This window comes from Papio anubis, chromosome 5 (assembly GCF_008728515.1).
Source record: "Papio anubis isolate 15944 chromosome 5, Panubis1.0, whole genome shotgun sequence".
Taxonomy (NCBI): domain Eukaryota; kingdom Metazoa; phylum Chordata; class Mammalia; order Primates; family Cercopithecidae; genus Papio; species Papio anubis.
This window is the reverse complement of record NC_044980.1, coordinates 173,705,845-173,730,568: the sequence shown is the minus strand read 5'-3', so window position 1 is coordinate 173,730,568 and position 24,724 is coordinate 173,705,845. Positions and strand designations below refer to the sequence as shown.

Sequence of the window (24,724 nt, the reverse complement as noted above, 5' to 3'; positions counted from 1 at the left end):
TTGGGAGACAGAGGCACCGTCTACCAGTGCTCAGCCCCCGAGGTGCTCCCAGAGCACGTGCCAGGCTCTGTTCCGTCCCTCCAGCCTGCTCTTTCAGTTCCGGAGGATTTCCTATTTGTATGTTTAGACACTAAACCTTTTTCATTAACATGTGCTCACTATGGAATAATTAGACACACCTAAGAAGAAAAAGTAGAGTAAATGAGCTTTAAGAACATAAAAAGCACCCTCAACCATGCCACGTATATTGCTTTTTGTTTTAAAGCTTTTTAGACTATTTTCATGGATTCTTTAACTTATTTGTCATATATATATATATTTTTTTTATTTTTTTTTTAGGAGGGGGTGGGGGGGGGTTGGTTTATGCAATTTAGCCCAAGCTGGGCTCAACCTCCTGGGCTTGATCCATCCTCCTGCCTCAGCCTCCTGAGTAGCTGCAATTACAGGCGTGTGCCACCCTACTCAGCTCTACAAGCAATGTTATTTATTTATTTCCTTATTTATTTACGTATTTATTTATTTTTCAAACAGGGTCTTGCTCTGTCACCCAGGTTGGAGTGTAGTGGCACAAACACAGCTCACTGCAGTCTCGACCTCCTGGGCTCCAGCGATTCTCCCACCTCAGCCTCCGGAGCAGCTAGAACCATGGGTGCGTACCACCACGCCTGGCTAATTTTGGTATTATTTTGTAAAGACGCGTTTCGCAATATTGCTCAGGTTGATCTCAAACTCCTCTTCCCTCGGCCTTACAAACTGCTAGGATTACAGGCGCGAGTCACCGCGCCCGGCCAATTCTGTAACTTTCTCTTTTTTTTGAGACAGAGTCTCAATCTGTCGCCAGACTGGAGTGCAGTGGCCGTGATCTCGGCTCACTGCAACCTCCGCCTCCCGGGTTGAAGCAATTCCCCTGCCTCAGCCTCCCGAGTAGCTGGGATTACGGGCGCCCGCCACCACACCTGGCTAGTTTTTATATTTTTAGTAGAGACGGGGTTTTACCATCTTGGCCAGGCTGGTCTTGAACTCCTGACCTCATGATCCGCCCGCCTCCGCCTCCCAAAGTGATGGGATTACAGGCGTGAGCCACCACACCCGGCCCAATTCTGTAACTTTTAAAGGTACGCATAGGCAAATTACCTCCGGAAAGTGTCGAAAAATTACTTAAGTGTCATTGTCTGGGGTAAATACCCGTTGTCTGATGGCCATGGAAAAATAGGCTGCAGATACATAAAGGGTGGGCTTTAGAGCTGAAGTTTAATAGGCGACAGGAAGAGGAGAAGCGCTCTCGGTAGCAGGCCCGGGTCTGGGAGAAATGGGTTGCCGGTTTTGTGGTGAAATGCAGCAGGTTTTACAGAAGAGCTTGAGGAGGCGGTGCCTTATTTACATAGGGCCCAAAGATTGGTCGGATCAGGTGTTTTATTTGGGTAAGGCAAGAAAAACTGGTCAGGGCTAGCTGTCATTTTCATAGGGCGGGAAAAGCTGTCCGCCCCCAACCCCAATCTTTTATTATGCAGATGGTTCTCTACCTGGCCCGGGCCATGTTGCCTGTTTATTTACAGGCGGTGACAAAAAAGAAAAAGGGAAGATGAAGCCTCCATGTTGAACTGTAGCAGGACCGGCGGCAGACAAAACCTCTCAGACCCGAATTGTAGAAGGAAGGGCTTTATTCAGCTGGGAGCATCCGCAAGCTACTGTCTTAAAATCCGAGCTCCCCGAGTGCACAATTTCTGTCTCTTTTAAGGGCTCACAACACTAAAGATTTCACATGAAAGGGTCGTGATTGATTTGCACAAGCAGGGGGTATGTGACAGGGGCTGCATGCACCGGTGGTCAGAGAGAAACGGAACAGGGCAGGGAGTTTCACAATGTTCTTCTATACAATGTTAGGAACATCGGTTTCTAAGTCATGAGTTGATTTTTAACTACTGGGTTTAGGCCAGGCAGACCTGGGCCTGGCGCCGGGCTGCCTGTCTTTGGTTTTACTTTATTGTTCTTCTTCTTCCTTTTTTTTTTTTTTTCCTAAGAACAGGTACTGAGGATAAAACAATATAAAACAATGTGAGAGGGTCTTTCTCTTTCCTCATTTCCCCCCTTTGTGACTTTCGCTCATTTTATTAGTGGGAGTTCTCACTTTTATTTTTATTATTTATGTTTTCCTATGCAACAGATTGACAGTGATTTATTTATTAAGGTTTATTTATTTATTTATTTTTGAGACGGAGTCTCACAGTCGCTTCCAGGGTTGGAGGCAGTGGCGCTGATCTTGCTCACTGTAAGCTCCGCCCTGTCTACACCCATTCTCCCTACTTCAGCCCAGGAAAGTAGCGTGCTGGGACTACAGGCTCACACCTCGGCCTCGCTATTTTTGTATTTTAGTAGAGACAAATTTCACCCATGTTAGCCAGGATGGTCTCCCCGATCTCCTGACCTCGCGGATCCACCCCGCCTCGGCCTCCCAAAGTGCTGGGATTACAGGCTTGAGCCACCACCGCCGACACAGTGATTTATATAGTATGCTTGTGCTGAAGCACTTTGGTGAACTAAAGTAGCGACAAAGCTTTTTATCATCTGGAGAAGTACAGGTATCAGACAAGGGAGCAGTAAGCAGGTTCCTATTATTATTATTACTCCTATTATAAGAATTTTAAATCCTCCTATTGCTGGGAACCAATTTCTAAACATGGCTCGTGGATTAAGTCCATGCCACACTTGTATGGGTACATGTGCCAGTTGTGTTATATCTTTAACATATCCTCAACTACCTGCCCCTGATCATCTATGTGTAGACAACAATTAGGAAGGTTGAATTTTCTACAAACTCCTCCTTCAGCTGCTAGCAAGTAGTCAAGAGCTAGTCTATTTTGATAGATAGCATTTCTCATCAGAGGTTCTTACTGGGCAAGAACAGTCAAGGCTTGACTGGTTTTATTAGTAATAATTTCTAAAACAGCTTGTAACTGTATGACTCGTTGAGCATATAGATGGGGGTCTGATATCCCCATGAGCCATCTTGTGCCTAAGTGGCGGGTCTATAGTATTGTATGATTCTTTCTGGGGGCCATTCATCATCTTTCTAATCACCTATGGCTATGCTTCGTTTTTCGCAGGAAGCATAAACTGGGAAGCCTAGAAGTTCACCTGTTTTTATGGGCAGTAAGAAGAAAGATGGCTTAATGGTGCCAATTACACAGCTACCTGTCCACTGATCAGGTAGCTTAGCATAAGCTCTGTGTCCCCATATCCAGTATAACCCGGTGGGGGCCGTCCAGTCCCGGTGGAATTCTGGGTGGGCCCAAACAGTCTGCAACTTTGGAAATTTACTGAATGGATTTCTTTCTGTGTAATTGGAACTCCACCATGTAACTGTTTTTGTGGTACCATTATACAGCTTTTGCCTAAGACAACTCAGCTGCCCTACAGGATGAGTAAATCCCTTCCCTTCTCTAGCTATGCAATAGAGTCCAATGATTGAGGTTTTTAGAACCTAAAAATTGTCAGAGTGGTTCTTTTGGGCAGGGAACTCATGAGGAACTGGGTCTGCAGGAACTAATTCTCAGGCTTCCCATGGCCAGTGATCTCGCATTACAGTTCCTCCACAAACATAACATGAAGTGACTTTTAGAGACTGGGCTACATGCTTGGCTAATTGCAAAAACAAATTTTTAGTTTTTCCTGGAATTTCAGGTCCTGGCACTTTTAGTTTATCATAGAAAGTCTGAAATACTGGTTCTGGGGAGTGTCTTTGAACATCTCCTTTTATTAGGAGGCTTACGCTAGGATCTAGTCTTTTTTCATCAATGCCTAATGTTATGTATTTTCCTTTATTCCATTTTGGGTCTGTGGGGTTTGTGATTACCAGTTCTAAAGGGTTGCAGCTGGCTTGTCCTTTCTGGAGCCAAACAGGATCTTTTTCATCTTCTTTCCAGGTAGCCTAAATGACACAAGACCAGTACTGACACATGTCACATAAATATAATTCTTGACAGACATACTTATTTGCTGCTGTGTAACTTTTTTCCTGCTCTAGAGAACCGCATCCTTTTCCATATTGCTTACTATTAACAGCGTCACAGGCATCAGATTTTAAGGTTACATTTTTGGGGACCCCCCTTTCTTCTGTTTTACCTATTACTTTACTTGTGTCGTTTAGGAAAGGACCAGTCCTTAGTCTTATTTCAAAGACTGTGATCATGGAAGGTTCAGAGGGGTCATAGCACACATCGGGCTGGTCATTTCCCGGATCACATACCTTGTACTGGGTGTTATTATACAGACAGGTTGCCTTTGGAATTCCTAGGCATTCATAATGGCTACAAAATAAAAAGAGTGTCTTAACTTGTCCTACCTCAGTGACCTGATGTATGCACTGAAGGCAGTGCTCTGTGTGGGAAGAAGCAGTGGAAGCTTTTAACACACAAGTCGAAGTCCCAAGACGATTTTCCTCATGTTTCAGCCGTGTGTAGACCAGTCAGCTTCCGGGTCTGACTGGAGCAGGGCTTGTCGTTTTCCTCAGGGTCACTTTGCAGGGATTGTCCAGGCTTGGTTTGGCCTCCTAGGTCTCAGTGGCTGTGGGCTTCACGCGGCTGTGGCGAATCCAGGCTGGGATTCCTTCCACCTTTACCGCTGTGGGAGTGGTCAGGATAATGGTCTGGGGTCCCCTCCACCGTGGCCGCAATGGAGCCACGTTCCAGTCCTAGATCCACACACGGTCACCTGGAGAAAAAGGGTGAACTGGGGAGAATAAGCTGACTGGGCACCTCTCATTTACCCAAGTTGAGATAGTCTGGGCAATTTTCCCCAAGGCCTGTAGCTGCCGCTGTAATTCAATCTCACTTAACTCTTGGGGAGTACCCGGAAGTCCTCGCAGTATAGGAGGAGGCCTATGATACACAATTTCATAGGGGGAGTATCCTGTTTTCTTAGAGGGGGTACACCTAATTTTAAACAATACTATAGGAAGGGCTTGTATCCATTTTAATCCTGTCTCCTGACATACTTTCCCTAGACTATTTTTGATAGTTCAATTCATTCGCTCCACCTTCCCCGAACTCTGAGGTCGATAAGCGGCATGTAACTTCCATGTGATTACAAATACCTTTGCTGTCTTCTTTGCCAAGTCAGCCACAGATGCTGGCCTATTATCTGAGCCGATTCCTAGGGGCAGTCCAAACCTAGGGATGAGATCTCCAAGACGCACACGGGTTACTTCACGAACTTTTTCAGTTCATGTTGGATAAGCCTCCACCCACCCAGAGTAAGTACACACTAGAACGAGTAAATACTTGTTACCTCCGCATTTAGGCATCTCTGTGAAGTCCACCTGAAGATCTTCAAAAGGAGCTGCTCCATAGGCTGGTATGCCGGGAGGCACAGACGGGCCTTGCTTTGCATCGTGCTGTCGACAGGTAACGCATTGCTGCGCTACAGTTTTAGCAAACGCTGGCAAGTGTGAGATGTAGAAATACCGGCCTAACAGCTTTTCGAGTGATTCTTGGCCTAGATGGGTAGTTTCATGTACAGCCAGCACGACTGTGGCTTCTAGCAGCTGTGGCACAGCTATTCCTCCATCTGGTAACTTTATCCATCCTTCCTTTATTGTTTGTCCTCCCTCTGTTTGAAGAAACTCTTTTTCCTCTTTAGAATAAGTTGGCACCAGACCAAGCGTTTGAGGGAGTAGTGGGGGCTGTGACTGACGCCCGGTAAGGAGTAGATGCTGCTTTTCGTGCCTCTGTGTCTGCTCGGGAGTTTCCTTGGCTCACCGAGGTGGAAACTCACTGGTGTCCCCTGCAATGCATGACTGCCACCCTTTGTGGTTTCTACACTGTTTCTAATAATTGTAGAATTTCTTATTGATGTTTTATGTCTTTTCCTCTAGAATTTTTTTTTTTTTTTTGAGACGGAGTCTCGCTCAGTCACCCAGGCTGGAGTGCAGTGGTGCGATCTTGGCTCACTACAAGCTCCGCCTCCCGGGTTCACACCATTCTCCTGCCTCAGCCTCCCAAGTAGCTGGGACTATAGGCGCCCGCCACCACACCCGGCTAATTTTTTGCATTTTCAGTAGAGACAGGGTTTCATCGTGTTAGCCAGGCTGGTCTTAATCTCCTGACCTCGTGATCTACCCGCCTCGACCTCCCAAAGTGCTGGGATTACAGGCATGAGCCACTGCGCCCAGCCTCCATTATTTTCTTAATAACCTTGCTTTCACTTTATGAACTCCCCGAATTCTTTTTTTTGGGGGGACATGGAGTTTTGCTCTTGTCACCCAGGTTGGAGTGCAATGGCTTGATCTCGGCTCACTGCAACCTCTGCCTCCCGGGTTCAAGCAATTCTCCTGTCTCAGCCTCCCAAGTAGCTGGGACGACAGGCATGTGCCACCACACCCAGCTAATTTTTGTATTTTAGTAGAGACGGGGTTTCACCATGTTGGCCAGGATGGTCTCGATCTCTTGACCTTGTGATTCATCTGCCTCGGCCTCCCGAAGTGCTGGGATTACAGTCGTGAGCCACCATGCCCAGCCGAGCCCAGGAGTTTCAGACCAGCCTGGGCAACATAGTGAGACCTTGTATCTACAAAAAAAAAAAAAAATCAGTTGGGCGTGATGGCATGTGCCCATAGCCCCAGCTACTGGGGAGGTTGAGGTGAGAGGATCCCTTGAGCCCAGGAAGTCAAGACTGCAGAGAGCTATGATCCTGCTACTGCACTCCAGGCCTGGGTGACAGAGAGAGTCCCTGTCTCAAAAACAAAGAAACAAACAAAAAACCCAAACAGCAACAACAAACAAAACCAAACCAAACTACAACCCTATTAGGTATAATAAATAAATTTAGCAAGAATGGAGGATACAAAACCAATATACAAAAATTAATTGTATTTCTTTTCTTTTTTTTAATTTTTGAGAAGGAGTCTTGCTCTGTCGCCAGGCTGGAGTGCAGTGGCGCAATCTCAGCTCACTGCAACCTCCATCTCCTGGGTTCAAGCGATTCCCCTGCCTCAGCCCCCGAGTAAATGGGATTACAGGCGCCTGCCACCACGCCTGGATAATTTTTTTGTATTTTAGTAGAGACAGGGTTTCACCGTGTTGGCCAGGATGGTCTCGATCTCCTAACCTCGTGATCCGCCCTCCTCAGCCTCCCAAAGTGCTGGGATTCCAGGTGTGAGCCACTGCGCTCAGCCTCTTTTCTTTCTTTCTTTAATTTTTTTTTACCTACCGGTAACTAGTTTTGTTACTTTGAAATTGTATTTCTTTAAACTGGCAATAATTCAAGAATGAAATTAGGTAAACAATTCCATTCACTATAGTATCGAAAATTAAAAAAATACTTAGAAATAGATATTTAGGCTGGGCGTGGTGGCTCACACCTGTAATCCCAGCACTTTGGGAGGCCGAGGCAGGCAGATTACCTGCGGTCGGGAGTTTGAGACCAGCCCGGCCAACATGGAGAAACCCCTCTCTAGTAAAAATACAAAATTAGCTGGGCATGGTAGTGTGCACCTGTAGTCCCAGCTACTTGGGAGGCTGAGGCAGGAGAATCACTTGAACCAGGGAGGCGGAGGTTGTGGTGAGCCGAGATCATGCCACTGCATTCCAGCCTGGGCAACAAGAGCGAAACTCCGTCTCGAAAAAAAAAATTATAACAATTTAAATAAATAAATAAATAGATAAATATTTTAAAAAGCAGTGTGGGCCTTGTATTCTGAAAATTATAAAACATTTTTTGGAGTGCAGTGGTGTGATGTCAGCTCACTGCAACCTCTGACTCCTGGGTTTAAGCGATTCTCCTGCCTCAGCCTCCCAAGTAGCTGAAATTACAGGCACTGGTTTCCATGCCCAGCTAATTTTGGTATCTTTAGTAAAAAAAAAAAAAAAAAAAAAAAGGCTACTGTGCTCGGCCTATAAAACATTATTAAAATAAAGAAGATCAGCTAGTTGTGGTGGCTCACGCCTATAATCTCAGCACTATGGGAGGCTAAGGCAGGAGGATCGTTTGAACCTAGGAGCTCGAGGCCAGCCTGAACAACATAGGGAGACCTCGTCTCTAGAAATAATAATAATGATGATGATAATACTACTAATAATAATAATTGGCTAGGCACGGTGGCTCACGCCTGTTCTTCCAACAATTTGGAGGCTGAGGCAGGTGGATCACTTGAGGTCAGAAGTTCAACACCAGGCTGACCAACATGGTGAAACGCTGTCTCTACTAAAATTACAAAAATTAGCTGGGTGTGAGCAGTGGCTCACACCTGTAATCCCAGCACTTTGGGAGGCCAAGGCGGGTGGATCACGAGGTCAGGAGATCGAGACCATCCTGGCTAACACAGTGAAACCCCGTCTCTACTAAAAATACAAAAAATTAGCCAGGCGTGGTGGCAGGAGCCTGTAGTCCCAGCTACTCGGGAGGCTGAGGCAGGAGAATGGCGTGAACCCGGGAGGTGGAGCTTGCAGTGAGCCGAGATCGCACCACTGCACTCCAGCCTGGGTAACAGAGCGAGAATCCATCTCTATCTAAATAAATAAATAAATAAATAAAGCTACAGTAATCAAGATGAATGGTATTGGCATAAAGATAGGCACATAGACCAGTGGAACAGAATTGAGAGCGCAGAAACAAACCTTACATTTCTGGCCAGTTGATTGTATTCTCTTGATAGTTTAATATACTTTTTACTGAAGTAAAATATGCCATGAACGCACCCATGCAGCCACCACCCAGATCAACAAATAGAACATTCCCAGCGCCGCAGAACCACCCCCGGTGTTCCCTCGGCCAGTATCCTGCTCTTCTTAAATGCAGCCACGCTTTTGACTTCTCACACCTACATTCGTTTTTGAGCTTCACATAAATAGAATAACCCCTATGTAGTTTTTGGTGTCTTGATTCATTCTGCTAATGTTATATTTTTATATTTGTTCATGTTGTTACATGCAGCAGTGTTTTTTGTTGTTTTTTTTTTTTGCTGCACATTATTTTTAAAGTTGAGATATAATTCATGTATCATAAAATTCACCTTTAAAAGTGTACAATTTGGCCAGGTACAGTGACTCACGCCTGTAATCCCAGCACTTTGGGAGGCCAAGAAGGGCAGGTCGCTTGAGCTCAGAAGTTCGAGGCCAGCCTGGGCAACATGGCAAAACTCCATCTCTACAAAAAATAGAAAAAGTAGCAGGACGTAGTGGTATGTGACTGTAGTCCCAGCTACTTGGGAGGCTGAGGGGAAGATTACTTGAGCCCAGGAGGTCGAGGCTGCAGTGAACCGAGATGGTGCCATGGCACTCCAGCCTGGACAATAGGGCCAGACCTTGTCTCAAAAAAAAATGAATAAAGTAAAATAAAATAAAAGCATGTTCAATAATGTGCAGTCATTACCAGCAGCTAATTTCAGAACATTCTAATCACCCCCAAAACAAGCCCCAAGTCCATTAGCCATCATTCCTCACTTTCCCTCTCCCCAGCCCCTGGTAATCTACTTTCTGTCTCTATGGATTTACCTACTCTGGACATTTCATATAAATTGAATCATATAATACAGGGCTTTTCATATATGGCTTCTTTCACTTAGCATACTATTTTTGAGGTTCATTTATATTGTACCACATACTAATATTTCATTCTTTTTTATGGCTTAGTAATATTGCATTGTTGACCAGGCGTGGTGTCTCACACTTTTAATCCCAGCACTTAGGGATGCCAAGGTAGGAGGATCCCTTGAGCCCAGGAGTTCAAGACCAGCCTGTGCAACATAGGGAGACCCCTGTCTCTATCAAAAAATTTTATAATATTAGCCATGTGTGGCAGCTCACACCTGTAGTATGAGCTACTTGGGAGGGTGAGGCAGGAGGATTGCTTGAGTCCAGGAGATCAAGGCTGCAGTGAACTGTGATCACACCACTGCACTCCAGCCTAGGAAACAGGGTGAGGCCCTGTCTCAAAAAAAAAAAAAAAACAAAAATGTTTAGCTTTGTGTGAATATACTGTATTTTATTGATCCCTTCATTAACTCATGGAAATTTAAGTTGTTTCTTTTTTTTTTTTTTTTTTCTGAGACAAGTTCTCACTCCGTGCCCCAGGCTGCAGTGACACAATCTTGGCTCACCGCAACCTCCACCTACTGGGTTCAAGTTAGCTTCCCAACTTAGCCTCCCAAGTAGCTGAGGCCACAGGGGGACACCACCATGCCTGGCTAATTTTTTTTATTATTTTTATTTTTGAGACAGAGTCTTGCTCTGTTGCCCAGGCTGGAGTGCAGTGGCTGATCTTGGCTCACTGCAACCTCTGCCTACCGGGTTCACGCCATTCTCCGGCCTCAGCCTCCCAAGTAGCTGGGACTACAGGTGCCCGTCACCATGCCTGGCTAATTTTTTTGTTTCACCGTGGTAGCCAGGATGGTCTCAATCTCCTGACCTCGTGATCCGCCCGCCTTGGCCTCCCAAAGTTCTGGGATTACAAGCAGGAGCCACCGTGCCCAGCCATAATTTTTGTATTTTTTTATAGAGACGGGGTTTTGTCATGTTGCCTAACCTGGTCGCAAACTCCTGACTGCAAGCAGTCCATCTGCCTTGGCCGCCCAAAGTGCTGGAATTACAGGCCTGAGCCACTGCCAGCCTTTGTTTCCACTTACTGGTTATCATGAAGAATTATACTGTAAACATTTTTGTGGAAGTTTTTTTTCTTTTTCTTTCTTTCTTTTTTTTTTTTTCTTTTTTTTTGAGACAGAGTCTCACTCTGTCGCCCAGGCTGGATCGAGTGGTGGTGCAATCTCGGCTCACTGCAACTTCTGACTCCCCGGTTCAAGCGATTCTCCTGCCTCAGTCTCCCAAGTAGCTGGGACTACAGGCACCCACCACCATGTCCAGTTAAGTTTTGTATTTTTGGTAGAGACGGGTTTCACGATGTTGGCCAGGATGGTCTTGATCTCCTGACCACGTGATCCACCCGCCTCAGCCTCCCAAAGTGCCCGGATTACAGGCGCGAGCCACCGCGCCCGGCCAATCTGAAGTACTTTTAAGCGTAGCCTGGTCGCTAATTCTCAGCCTGACACCCAGCTATGTGGCCTCCTCTGGACACTGTGGGGGGCGCTTTGGTTGGGCAACACATGGTGAAGGTTAAAATTCAGTGTCTCCATCCATGAGGTCATTCCACATGAAGACTTGGATTCCACGTCCCAATCCCAGTGCTCAGTGAGCATTGCCGTCCAAGTCACTTGGGAGCCTCCCCTGGTGGAGAAGGCCCGGCCCATTCTGCCATAGCCACTGCAGCTGCTCACGGAGGAGTAGAGCCCAGGGCACTCGTCTGCGTGGGGTGGGGCAGAGGCACTGGTAAAGGTGTCTCCTCTGGGGTCAGGTGGTTCATACCTGAGGTGTGGGGCTTGATGTTTCCCATGTGAGGCAGGGCACGGCCATCAACTGCAGATGTCTGCTGAGCGTGTCCAGGGTGGGTATGGGAGCTGGGAGGCATCGTTTTGTTGTGAGATGCCTGGCTGCCATAGGTCGACATGACTGAATGAAGGCCCATCACGATCGGCCCAGAACCTGGCTGTTGGGTTGGGCTACCCCAGGATCCGCTGGTGTCATGCTTGTGGGGAAAGAAAGAGAGATCAGACTGTTACTGTGTCTATGTAGAAAACGGAAGACATAAGAAACTCCATTTTGTTCTGTACTAAGAAAAATTATTCTGCCTTGAGATGCTGTTAATCTGTAACCCTAGCCCCAACCCTGTGCCCGCAGAGACATGTGCTGTGTTGACTCAAGGTTTAGGGGATGTAGGGCTGTGCAGGATGTGCTTTGTTAAAAATGTGTTTGCAGGCAGTATGCTTGGTAAAAAGTCATCACCATTCTCCAGTCTCCAGTACCCAGGGACACAATGCACTGCGGAAGGCCACAGGGACCTCTGCCCAAGAAAGTCTGGGTGTTGTCTGAGGTTTCTCCCCACTGAGACAGCCTGAGATATGGCCTCGTGGGAAGGGAAAGACCTGACTGTCCCCCAGCCCGACACCTGTAAAGGGTCTGTGCTGAGGAGGATTAGTGAAAGAGGAAGGCCTCTTTGCAGCTGAGACAAGAGAAAGGCATCTGTCTCCTGCTCGTCCCTGGAAATGGAATGTCCTGGTGTAAAACCTGATTGTACATTCTATTTACTTAGATAGGAGAAAACCGCCTTATGACTGGAGGTGAGACATGCTGGTGGCAATACTGCTCTTTACTGCACTGAGATATTTGTGTAAAGTCAGACATAAATCTGGTCTACGTGCACATGGAGGCACAGCACCTTTCCTTAAACTTATTCATAACACAGAGGCCTTTGCCCGCTTGTTTTCCTGCTGACCCTCTCCCCACAATTACCCTATAGTCCTGCCACATCCCCCTCGCTGAGATAGTAGAGATAGTGATCAATAAATACTGAGGGTACTCAGAGACCAGTGCCAGCGCCCCTGGTCCTCTGTATGCTGAGCGCCGGTCCCCTGGGCCCACTTTGCTTTCTCTATACTTTGTCTCTGTGTTTTATTTCTTTTCTCAGTCTCTCGTCCCACCTGACGAGAAACACCCACACCTGGGCCCACTTTTCTTTCTCTATACTTTGTCTCTGTCTTATTTCTTTTGTCAGTCTCTTGTCCTACCTGACAGAAATATCCACAGGTGTGGAGGGGCTGGCCCCCATCAATAATGTCATTATGGGGAGGAGAGTCAGGAGTCAGCAACTCCTCCAGGAGTCCCGCTGCACAGTTACACGGACTGACAGCTCCACAACTTGATTTGTGGTCCTGGAGCAAACGTTTGCATAGGCATCTGGGGCAAAGGGCTCGTGTTGGACTGGCACTACGTCTATTTTTTTGTAGTTTGGCTGGGCGAATTCACACTGGTGTTTGGTGGCACAAATGAGTAGCATCGCGTCTGCTACATCATGGTGCCAGGGGCGAACTGGGTCCACACAGTTAATGATGTCAGTACTCAGAGAAGGTTGAGATTATCCAAACCTTTTCCATGTTTTGGGATTGCTTTTCTCAGACATACGGGGTGGAGTAGGGGCCATCTTTGCCGAAGATGACCGGTACCCCACAGAATGCACATCCCCATCTCTAAGATCTTCCCCTTTGGTTATAATGGGTGAAAGTCTCCCATTAATAGTACTAGCATTTGAGCTAGTTCGAGGGCGAAATGTACTCCAGCTATCAAAGTCATCGTTGCCGTGAGAGCCAGGGCTTGCAGGCCTTTTGGAAAATTGGGTTCCAGGGCTGTCCTCGGCTCCGGCCCCCACCCTGCCCCGCTAGGCTGCAGGGATGCTTTGTTCGCGGCAGCTCGGCTTAGGCTCTGAGCGCATTTGCTGTTGTCCGTGGATGCAGCTCTTGTCCTAAGACATCTCCCACCCTTGCCGCCCTCTGGATCGAGCATCCACCGAGCACTTTTTCCAGTTCCTTCGTTCTGCGCGCCAGTCAACTTGCTGTGTAGGAACAGAAGATGAGGACGTGAATTCCTCCGGCCCGCAGAGCTGCTGCTGTCGGCCTCATCCGTGAAGCAGGGCACGCTCTTGACCATCCACTCGCAGATCTGCCACAGCGCGAGCCGCTTCTCCGCCGAGCTCTGGACTGCCTGGTGCTGAGGTCGGCGTGGGACAGGTCGCGCCACGCGTTGCGATGGGACGAGCTGCTCCTGCGCTGCTGCCCCGCGGGCGGTGGCGGGGTCCCGCGTGGGTGCTGCGGCGGCGAGGAGTGCAGGCCGCCCGTCTCGGGCCCTGGAGGTCCCCGCGCAGCCCCCGGGGGCGGCGTCCCGGCGATCGCGGAAGTCCTCGCTGTCCTCCAGCGGGCTCAGGTTGCTCGTGAAGTCGGCGCTGACGACGCGGGGCTGGAGGTGGCCGCGTGGGACCCGCGGAACTCCCGCTGGGGCAGCGGCTGGAAAACCGGGTCGACCTCCGCCTCCCGGGGCGCTTCGGCCCTGGGGACCTCTCCTTTCCCCTCCCCTCCCCTCCCGTCTCCTCCCCTCTCCTCCGCCAGCCGCGGGCGAGCCACGAAGCGGGAGAGCAAAGCACGGGGCGGAGGGGAGGGGGCGCCAGGAGGAGGCGGAGATTCCGGGGACCAGGTCGGTTCCGCTGGAGACTGAAAGAAACTGGGAGCCAGGCGGGGGCGGCGGAAGCGCGAGTCCAGAACTGAGCCCGGCGGGGCCGTGCGCGGCGAGGCTGCTCCCGGTCCGCTGCGCGGATGGACGGCGGGCCGGAGCCCCGGGCTGGGGCGGATCCGGGCAGAGCGGGCGCCGCACTCCCGCAAACAGGGCCGTGGACCCCGCGGGCCGTGGCTCTCCCCCGAGGCGCCCCCTCTGAGCTGCTGCCGGTGGAATGTGGCACGGAGGCTGCAGAACTACGCGGCCGCCCGACTGACGGGGTCTGCCCTGGTTTATTTATTTTTATCTTTCTTTAAAGTAAGAGTGCAGAAGGCTTCCCCTCCTCTCACGCCACCTCTCCAAAGAGGGCCAATGTGGGTGACTTTCTGAGTAGTCCCCAAAGCAGATCCCGAGGCCTGCGCGTCGCGAATCTTCTCTGCCAGGGCGCTGGTGGAGCAGTTTCTCAGCTGGTGCCTCTGGCCCAGCGAATCCTGCCGGATGGCGGTGGTTCTGGAACGCCCTGTGGATTCGCCCTAAGGCCTTGTAGGCCCGGGGACTCTGGGGGTGCTGTATAAAGCAGGAAAATACGTAAATGGAGCCCAGGGAGAAGGTAGCGTGGCCGAGCGGTCTAAGGCGCTGGATTAAGGCTCCAGTCTCTTCGGAGGCGTGGGTTCGAATCCCACCGCTGCCAGCTTGGCGTGGTTTGTCCATTTTTGTCCCCCCATAGGTTACAAAGGAGGATTCGTTGGAACTTTCCTCGGGCCCCACGCTTGCTCGGGATCTGGATTCCATTTGGCAGCGCGCAGCCGTCCAGTGGACGGGCTTTGTAGGGAGTTCCTCGGCGCTGGTGTTCACAGCAAGTGAGGTGGGTTCAGTTCTTCCCAGGTTCCAGTGGTTGAGGTGGAAAGGCAACGGTATAAATACCCTGGATAGCCTTTTCTCCTTAACCAGGTGGAGATAGTGGTGGAGTGTTGTAGGCTAGTCCTAAGTGTAATACGTTTGAAGTAATGAGGTAAAAAGTAGAAGGAAATGTTTCCGCCCGGTTTCGAACCGGGGACCTTTCGCGTGTGAGGCGAACGTGATAACCACTACACTACGGAAACCTGCTTAGCTTTTGTGTGCCATCGTAATGACCCACTACACAGGGCCGTTTTTTATTTCCTCATCGTAATTCAGAGCTTCCTCCATGCGTCCCTTCGAGCTTTGTTAATGAGCATAAGCACACACACAAAGATATTTCAGCACCTGGAAGGCTGAGGCGGCAGGATAGCTGGAGCCCAGGAGGTCGAGACTGCACTGAGCTATGATTGCAGCACTGCACTCCAGCCTGGGCGACAGAGCAAGACCTTATCTCGAAAGAGAGAAAAGAAACGAGAAAAGGAAGTTTTCATGTGCAATGTGGTGGCATAAGTGGGCACGGGAGTCCTGAGAGAGGATGTCGCGGCGACAGTGGGTATGGGGATTGAACAGCAGAGGCGCGCTGGCACCCACCATTTTCAAAGAGAAGAGACATTCACAAGAAGATGCTTGGGGAATATGAGGCCACGCATTTGTGAGCACAGCTGAAGCTTGTGGGTCCAGAGAAATTGGAGTGGAATGAAAGAGGAAGTAGCCTAAAACACCATTTTTATTGTTCTATTGTTTGGTAGAACTCTAGATTTTCCTAGCAGCCACTGCTGTTGGACATTTAGATTACTTTCCTCCCACCAACAGTAAGCAAGCGTTATGAAGGCTACCCCCTTGGCAACATTTGGCACTTTTCATTGATTTTTTTTTTTTTTTTTTACTTCTAGCCATTTGTGGGTATGTAGTATTCCTTATGGTTTAAGTTTGCATTTAGCTGATAAGAAAAGATGGGCACTTTTTCATGGGTTTATGGCCCATGTGTTTATCTTACTGTGTGAAGTATCTCTTTAAATATCTTGTCCATTAAAAACAAACAAAGAAAAAAACACACAAACAAACAGAAAACCCCAAGAAACAAAAAACAAAGAACTGGCATGGCATGGTGGCTCAACACCTGTAATCCCAGAACTCTGGGAGGGCGAGGTGTGTGAATTGTTTGAGCTCATGAGTTGAGACCAGTCTGGGCAACATTGGGACATCATCTCTCCAGAACATCCAAAAATTAGCTGGGAGTGATGGCGTTCACTTGTAGTTTCTGTAGGTACTTGGGAGGCTGAGGTGAGAGTATTGCTTGAGCCTGTGAGATGGAGGCTGCAGTGAGCAGAGATCTCACTGCTGCACTCCAGCCTGGGTAACAGAGCAAGATCCTGTTCCAAGAAAAAAAAAAAAAAAAGACTCTCATATGTTTTTTTAATCTGGAAACTTCTAAATTTCAGCTTGTATGTTTAAGTGTAAATTCTATTTCATATAATTTTTTTGTTATGGTGTGAGTTTGGGATTAAGGTTAATTTCTTTCCCCTATGGATATCCAGTTGTTCCTGAACCCATTGTTGCAAAGACACTATTTCCACATTGAATTGCTTTGGTGCCTTTGGTGAAAATCAAATAACTGAGTATATGTGGGCCCAAATTCTTTTTGTTCATTTTTTGCTTTTCAATTAAAAATTTCAAATAGGCCAGGCATGGTGGCTCACCCCTGTAATTCTAGTGTTTTGGTAGGCTGAGGTAGGAGGATTGTTTGAGGCCAGGAGTTGGAAACCAGTCTGTGCAACATAGCAAGACCACGTCTCTACCAAAAAAAAAAAAAAAAAAAGTTAACTGGGCATAGTAGTGCATGCTTGTAGTCCCACCTAGTTGGGAGGCTGAGGCAGGAGGATTGTTTGGGCCCAGGAGTCCAAGGCTGCAGTGAGCTGTAATCACAGCAGGGCACTGCTACCTGGATGACAGAGCGAATCCCTGTCTCCAAATAAATAAACAAATAAGTAAATTAATAAATGTTTGCATTAGATGAATATGCCATGTTTTGTTTATCCATTTATCAATGAATGAACATTTATGTTGTTTCAATTTTTTTTTTTTTTTTTTTTTTTTGAGACAGATTCTCACTCTTGTCACCCAGGCTGGAGTACAGAGGAGCCATCATAGCTCACTACAATCTCCACCTCCTTGGTTCAAGTGATCCTTCCACCTCAGCCTCACAAGTAGCTGGGACCATAGGTGTACACTACCACACCTGGCTAATTTTTGTATTTTTTATAGAGACGTAGTCCCTATTTTGCCCAGGCTGGTCTGGAACTCTTGGCCTCAAGCAGTCCACCCACCTTGGCCTCCCAAAGTGTTAGGATTACAGGCATGGGACACCTTGCCTAGCCTTTGTTTCCACTTTTTCGCTATAATGAAAAATGATACCATATATATTTTGTGTACATATTTTTACGTGAACAAAAAGGTATATATGAAACTCTCTTTTATATATACCTAGGAGTGGAATTGATGGATTGTATGGTAACCCTATGTTTAAATTTTTGGCATAGCAAAGTGAAACTTGAAACTAGCAATTCCACTAATACCGTTTATTTATATGATATTTCCAGAAAAGGCAGATGAAAACAGAGGAAAAGCAGGTCACTTCTTGTGTACCGCTGAGGCTGAGAGCCAGGATTGGCTGCAGGTGGGCATGTTGGAAATCTTTGTGGTAACGGAACTGTTTTAAAAGTGGATTGTGGTGATGGTTGCAGAATCCTATGGAGTGACTAAAAATCATTGAACTGTATATTTACAATGAGTGGATTTTATTGTATTGAATTGTACCCCAATAAAGCTGTTATAGAATGCTAAACCATAAAAACAAGCCCCCAAACACAGCAACAGGCAGTTAGTGTTTCCCTGGGATCCGCTCAGGTGACAGTTGCATTGTGCAAAATGATTCCTGTGACCCAGAGTGTAATTAATGTTTACATAATGCTTTACCGCAGCCTTGGAGGGCAGGTAACTTGCACCTTGAAACTTGAAGGTCTTGCTAGTGTTGCTTGTAATCAAGGTAAAGTCGTTGTATAAATAATCAAGATGTGAATAAATGGAAGGAGATGCTGGGCAATGAAGGAAGATGATGACCACCGCGAGACTGAAGCTGGGAGGGGCGTGACGGAAGTCATCCAATCCAGAACTGCCGGAATAGAGACCTTGCCAATGGATGGGTTTAAAAAACGAAAAGTGCGTGTTACAGAAACGAAATGAGGATCCGTCATAGGATCCAGTTTATGGTCAACATGGGGACGCCCACCCAATACTGTGCGTCTACAGGAGGCGCTAATGTGTGCTGCTGTGTTTTGGGTGTGATGTGCAAAGTACTGGTCCTTGAGGAGATGGGGGCACTGGTTTTTATTTTCCACAGCTGTCTTTTTAAATCTAGAAGACAAAAGCTTCTGTTGACGAGCGCTCGGGGCTGCAGGAGGGTCGTGGTGTTGAATGTGCTGGCCCTCTGCAGGGGCCGCCTGTGTGTGTGTGTTTGCGGGGTGAGCTCCTGCGCTGGCTGTCAGGTGCGAGTTACACAACCCTGAGGTGGCAGTGTGTTCCTCTTCTGTAGAATGAGGTGAGAGCAGCGCCTTCTGGCTGGTGGTGGAAGGCGACGGTTAGAGCAATTAACACACGCACTAGCACTAGGTAAGACTGAAGAAGCACTCACTGAATTTACAGCTGTGCCAAGGCAGCTCAGTTCCAGGCCCGGGGACACAGCACGAAGGAAACAAAACGGAAGGATCCTGCTCCCCAGAGGGGAAGGGTGGGGGTGAAGAACAAGGGAAGACCGAGGCCGCACAGGCGGACAACGGTGGACGGCACTGCGCGATGGAGAGGGGCCTCCGCCCAGGGAGATGTGGAAGAGGCGGCGCTGAGCGCACTGAGCTGCAAGGGAAAGGCGGGTGCGGGGGCTGCAGGGGCCGAGCAGGAGGCTGGGCGAGGACCGTGCGTACCCCCAGCAGCGGCAGGAAGGAGACAAGCCTGGATAGTGGGCCCGTTTGCCGCAGCCTCAGCTTCTGGTTTGTGTTCGGGAAAAGCCCGCGCTCAGCCCGGTCTCAGCCACTCTCAGGAGCCAGCGCAGATCGCGCTACACCCGTTTGTCGTCCTCCGCTCCCGCCTTGGGATCAGCGGCATCTCCGCGACTTCCCCGTGTCCGCACTTTCTTCCAGGGCTTGGCAACCGGAAAGTGTCTAACAGCGGTTCAAGGAATCGCCTCTGGGCTGCAGCGGAGCGGGGACATCCCTTGGAACGGCAGCGCGTCCTCTGGTCGCGCCCAGGAACATCCCGAGCCTGCGAGTCCGATCGCGGGAGTCCCCCAGGCCGACGCCGGCCCAGCTCGCTGGCAGCTCGCCCTGGGAGAGAACCTGGAGCCTCTGCGGCTGACCCGAAGCCAGGGGTCCCCTGCACCTTCTCGAAACGGCGCCTGGGAGTAGGGCAGCGCCGCAGTCCCTCTCGCGGAGCGGGATCTGCCCCTGTCTGCTGGACCTCTCCAGGGCCACGGGTGGGGGTGGTACTGTCCCCGCGGCAGCCCTCGCCCCGTTCCAGGCGCCGCCTCCCTGGATGGGCCAGCTGTTGGAGAGGGCCGTCTCCTCTCAGAGTTGGTCTGAGCACGGAAGAGAGCCTGGGAGTCCACTGTTTTCCCAAACCCACCTGTACGTTACACTGTGTGCCGGATGGGGTGAGGCTGGAGCTCAGAGAGGGACAGCGGTGTGAAGAGCTGCGGTGGTGGCATCTTCCCTCCGGCTTTCTGGAGAAGGGGCCTCTGAGCGGATGGGGCTTCAGACCCGGCTCCCTGTGAGCTATGAGCCTGTGTGGGCAGCAGCCAGCCAGGCAGCCCTTCACCTGTGACTGGGAGGTCGCGCTGGGCTTGGGTTTCCTGGAGGTTTCACCCTGGGCATGGGCCTGGGAGTGCCAGGGCCGTCTGTGAAGACGTCTGGAGGAGTTTCCTAGGGCTACCAGAACAAAATAGCCCAGCCTGGGGCTTCAACAATACGGATTAATTTTCTCCCAGGTCTGAGGCTGCGAGTCCGAGGTCAAGCCACTGGCAGGCTTGTCTCTTCTGAGGTTTCTCTTTTTGGTTTGCAGGTAGACGCTGCTGGCTGTTTCCACACACGGTTTATTTGTTTTTTGAGACAGAGTCTCCCGCTGTCGCGCAGGCTGGAGTGCAGTGATGCAATCTCACCTCACTGCAACCTTTGTCTCCAGGGTCGAAGGATTCTCATGCCTCTGCCTCCCAAGAAGCTGGGATTACAGGTGTGTGTCACCAGGCCCGGCTAATTTTTGTATTTGTAGCATAGACAGGGTTTCCCCACATTGGCCAGGCTGGTGTTGAACTCCTGGGCTCAAGCAATCCTCCCACCTGGGCCTCTCAAAGTCTGGAATTACAGGCATGAGCCACAGTGCCTGGTCCCACACATAGTTTTTGTGCACACGCACCCCTGGTGTCTTTTTGTGTCCAAATTTCCTCTTCTCATAAAGGACACCAAATTAGTTTGGGGCGTACCCTAGTGACCTCAGTTTAGTGGAATCGCCTCTTTAAAGGCCGTATGTCCAAATACAGTCCTATTTTGAGGTCCTAGGGTTCAGATCTCTAAGATATGAATTATTCTGGGGGGAGAGGTGGGACATAATTGAGCCCTAGCAAGATCTTTCAGGCCTCCAGTCTGAGCTGAGCAGCAAGGCACCGTCCAAACTGTGAAGGGAGACTCTGGGGAGTTTCCAAAGTGGCATCTTCCTGGCTGGGCAGTGGCTCATGCTTGTAATCCCAGAACTTTCGGAGGCTGAGGTGGGCCGATCACGAGGTCAAGAGATTGAGACCTCGTCTCTACTGAAAATACAGAAAAATTAGCCGGGCGTGGTGGGGCGCACCTGTAGTCCCAGCGACTCGGGAGGCTGAGGCAGGAGAATGGCGTGAACCCAGGAGGCAGGAGGTGGAGCTTGCAGTGAGCAGAGATTGAGATCGTACCACTGCACTCCAGCCTGGGCAACACAGTGAGACTCCATCTAAAAAAAAAAAAAAAGTGGGATCCTCCTGTGTCGCCTTAGGCTGGAGGTGGAAGGAAGTGATCTTCTGGGTCCTCTTTTGCTGGTTGTTTCAGCATCCAGGAGGAGAAACCGGGTTGGCGCTGCCTTTGCCCGTTTGGAAAGTCATCTGGATTCATTTCCAGCATTGTGTGTTTCTGGAGGCGATGCATACCCAGGCCGAGGGCAAGTTTGGGGACCTGCTCTGTGACCACAGGCCAGCCACTCCCATCTCTCAGCCTGTTTTCACATCAACAAGATGAGGGTGGATGAGATGATCTCAAGGGTCCCTGCTGGCTCTAAACTCTCAGCTTTCTGTCCCTGAGATTCGTCCTGTTTCTAAGATCTCTGCTGAATATCCCGCCCTTCAGCAGAGTGAGTGAAGCCAAGATAAAGAGCCGGTTTTCTGGGCTGTTCTTCAGTACAGGTGGAGAAGGTGGCCCGTGTGACTGAGATGGGGCACCCACCCCCAAACGCCCCCCTGCCGGCATCCCCCCTGGCACGGCTCTTCTTCCTGACTCCTTGACCCCTAGAGCCCTGGGCCTGGGCCACAGCAGGAGCTCACAGCTGTCTGTCATCAGAGCTGGTCATTCCACCGCTGGCTCAGCTGCTCTGGTGTGGGCAAAGCTGGCCACTGTCTCAGAAGGACTCGCAGGGTGTTCCAGAAGACAGGGAGGGCCCTGGGTAGACTGGGCCCTGCTTACTCCTCTCAGGACAGAGTCTGGGTAAGTTGGCCAGAAAAGCCATTGTCATCATTTGAGCTGTCCCGCAAAGACGAGAGCTCAAAGAGCAAAAGATAGATTGGTATAAATTGTCACAGTGTCCTGGAGGGGGCCTCTGGGGTCACTTGGTCAAATGCCCACAGCGTCTTCTGGGGAAACCAGGAGTTGAAGGCTGTGCTGCCTGTGGGCCTCCCACTCTGCTCTAGTCTCTTGGGGGCTGGGGTGGGGTGAGGAGGTTCCTTATCTGTGTCCTGTCTGGAACCTCTTTCCTCCTGATCATCGGACTCTAGGCCCTGAGTTTAAAACACCAGTTTTCCCCTCCAGGCAGAGGCTAATCAAACTCCTGCATTGATTTCTGCTCAGGATTTGCCTGCACAGGCCCTTCTTTAGTCTTTAAACTTATCCATGTCATTAATTTCATTTGTCTGTTCCCTGCTGTGCGCACACTCAGTCACCCCAATTCCCCGTGTCTGCCCTGTGAGCAGGGCTATGCTTGCTCCAGCACCTGGGTCTGTGAGGGTACCGGGCCTCTAGACATCATTCTCGGCCTTGTCTCGTTTTTCCCCACTGGAATCTCTGGGCTCATCCACATGGCTGCCCACCCTCATTGACGATGCACGTCCTGGTCCCCCTACACCTGGGAGTTTCTTAGGGATGTCCCAGGGGGAAACTTGCTGGGTCCAGAAGCCACAACTTGTGCTCACTTTTTGGTCATCTGCCTCCCGCTGCCTCTCTCACATTTAGAACCTGCTGCCTGGCGGCTCCCCTCTTCCCTCACCTGTCCCCACCCCTTTCTCCTCCGTCTGGAGCGGCCTCCCCAGCCCTGCACCTAGTGTGGGTTTGGGGAAAGCCCTGCATCATTCTGAGCTCAGGGCCTGCCATAGGCCAAAGCCTTGGTCCACCCGCGATGCCGCCCCCTGCTCCCTGCAGTTCTAGGCTGGTGGGGCTGCGAGCGTGCGCTATCGTGGCCAGGGTGCTATCATTTCACTCAGCCATGTCTAGAGGGCGGGGTGTCACCCTTGGGTGCCAGCTCAGGACCACAGAGACGGAGGACCCCGGAGCACGGTCGCCTGCTCCAGGGAGGCCCAGACCTGTCTGCCCAGGTCCTCCTCATGCAAGTCCCAGTCCTGCGGACACCTGACAGTAACCACGGTGGGTCTTCGGGAGATAGTCCAACCTCCCAGCACCCCAGAAATTCGGACCTGGGTGTGGCTGTGGGTGGAGGCGAGGGCCTCGCCCACGGGGACATCAGGCCTTCGGCACTTCCCCGCTGCAGCCCCTGCCCCGCAGCGCCGTCTGGCGGGCGCCTGGATGTGGTTTTTGAGGTCCCCACAGTTGCGGTCCATCCTCTCTGCCCACAAGTGTTTCTTAGCACCCTCGACGAGCCGCTTCCCCGCACGTCCCCAACGCCGTCCTCAGCCGGGCCTCTGCTGAGCCTCTCCGCAGTGGAAGCTCCCACGCGGTCCTCCTGGGCCGGCCTGCGCTGCCGCCACGCACCTCACTCTCTTCAGTGTCGCCAGCCCCCTGCAGTCCACACTGACGCACCTCATTCTCTTTACTGTCGCCAGCCCCCTGCAGTCCACACTGACGCACCTCACTCTCTTCAGTGTCGCCAGCCCCTGCGGTCCATGCTGTTATTATCCCCATGTGACAGATCAGGACGCCCATGCACAGAGAGGCTGGCAGCCTTGCCAAGGGCAGCAGGTCGGAGGCTGGAGTACAATGCACCCCGCTCCCCTCTCTCCTCCACCGGCACTGGATTCGTCTGTACGGCCACATCTCTGGCTATTTCAGACCCACGGGATGGCACAGGTTACTTAAAGAAAAACAGACAAGGCCGGGCGCGGTGGCTCACGCCTGTAATCCCAGCACTTTGGGAGGCCGAGACGGGCGGATCACGAGGTCAGGAGATCGAGACCATCCTGGCTGACACGGTGAAACCCCGTCTCTACTAAAAAATACAAAAAAACTAGCCGGGCGAGGTGGCGGGCGCCTATAGTCCCAGCTACTCGGGAGGCTGAGGCAGGAGAATGGCATGAACCCGGGAGGCGGAGCTTGCAGTGAGCCAAGATCACGCCACTGCACTCCAGCCTGGGCGGCAGAGCGAGACTCTGTCTCAAAAAAACAAACAAACAAACAAAAAAAACAGACAAAAAGCCGCTTCTGTCCCGGGCTGGTTGGGATCGTGGCTCTCTGCTGCCCTCCAGTGGCCGTTGGTTTTCCTGGGTAGGGAAGGGGGCTGACCTCACTGACAGCAGCAGATACTCCTGTAGGGTGTCGGAGGGTCAGACTACGGAGCACAATGTGGTCAGGACGGATCCGAGGCTTTCTGTTTTGGAGAGGCCAGCTTAGTTTTCATACATTACACAAACACATATGCAGTCTTTCCAAATGCAGGTGCGAAACAGTTTTTAAATTTAATTCTTTTTATTTTATGTTTTATTTATTTATAGAGCCGGGATCTCGCTATATTGCCCAGGCTGGTCTCGGATGCCTGGGCTCAAGTGATCTGCCCGCCTTGGCCTCCCAAAGTGCTGGGATTACAGGCGTGAGCCCCCTGCCCAGGTGTAAGTTAAAAAGTTTTAATTTTTAGAGACAGGGTCTCTGTGTTGCCCAGGCTAGAGTGCAGTGACATGATCATAGCTCACTGCAACTGCAAACTCTTGGGCTCCAGTGATCCTCCCACCTCAACCTTCCAAGTAGCTGGGATTACAGGCGTGGCTTAAAGCAATTCTTCATATTCACACAGGCAAAGAAAACATTGACCTACCTGATTGAAATGCAGATTCATCGCATGTATGCCCCCAAAGCTCCCCAGAAACTGAACGGACCATTTAATAGCAAAGGATTAGGTATGGTAGTTGGCAAAAACCTGGCCTGTTAGCTTTTTAAACTATTAATTATAGAAAATTTCAAGCATACACAAAAATGAAGCAAGTATCATAAAGTCCCATGTCACCTAACACGCAAAAG

At 50.2% G+C, this 24,724-nt stretch overlaps 1 long non-coding RNA gene, 2 other non-coding genes and 1 pseudogene across 4 annotated transcripts in view; 1 reads left to right on the top strand and 3 right to left on the bottom strand.

Moving 5' to 3' along the window:
• LOC108586571 overlaps positions 1-5,888 on the bottom strand; it is a 6,336-nt gene extending 448 nt beyond the window's left edge. Inside the window, exons 1-4 of one of the 2 annotated variants that reach the window (XR_001904073.3) lie at positions 5,093-5,888; positions 4,343-4,710; positions 3,854-3,928; positions 1-179 (exon numbers count right to left, since the gene is read on the bottom strand). The exon at positions 1-179 is cut by the window's left edge and continues 448 nt beyond it. This is a non-coding gene — a long non-coding RNA (uncharacterized LOC108586571). Of the gene's footprint in view, positions 180-3,632; positions 3,929-4,342; positions 4,711-5,092 lie in introns of those variants that run through there. The other variant, XR_001904072.3, reaches the window with a different exon arrangement.
• Positions 5,889-10,895: 5,007 nt separating this feature from the next.
• LOC110743612 lies at positions 10,896-23,097 on the bottom strand (annotated as a pseudogene).
• Positions 14,694-14,775, top strand: TRNAL-AAG. Its single transcript has one exon. It is a non-coding gene; the product is annotated as a tRNA-Leu (tRNA).
• TRNAV-CAC lies at positions 15,115-15,187 on the bottom strand. Its single transcript has one exon. It is a non-coding gene; the product is annotated as a tRNA-Val (tRNA).
• Positions 23,098-24,724: the final 1,627 nt, after the last annotated feature.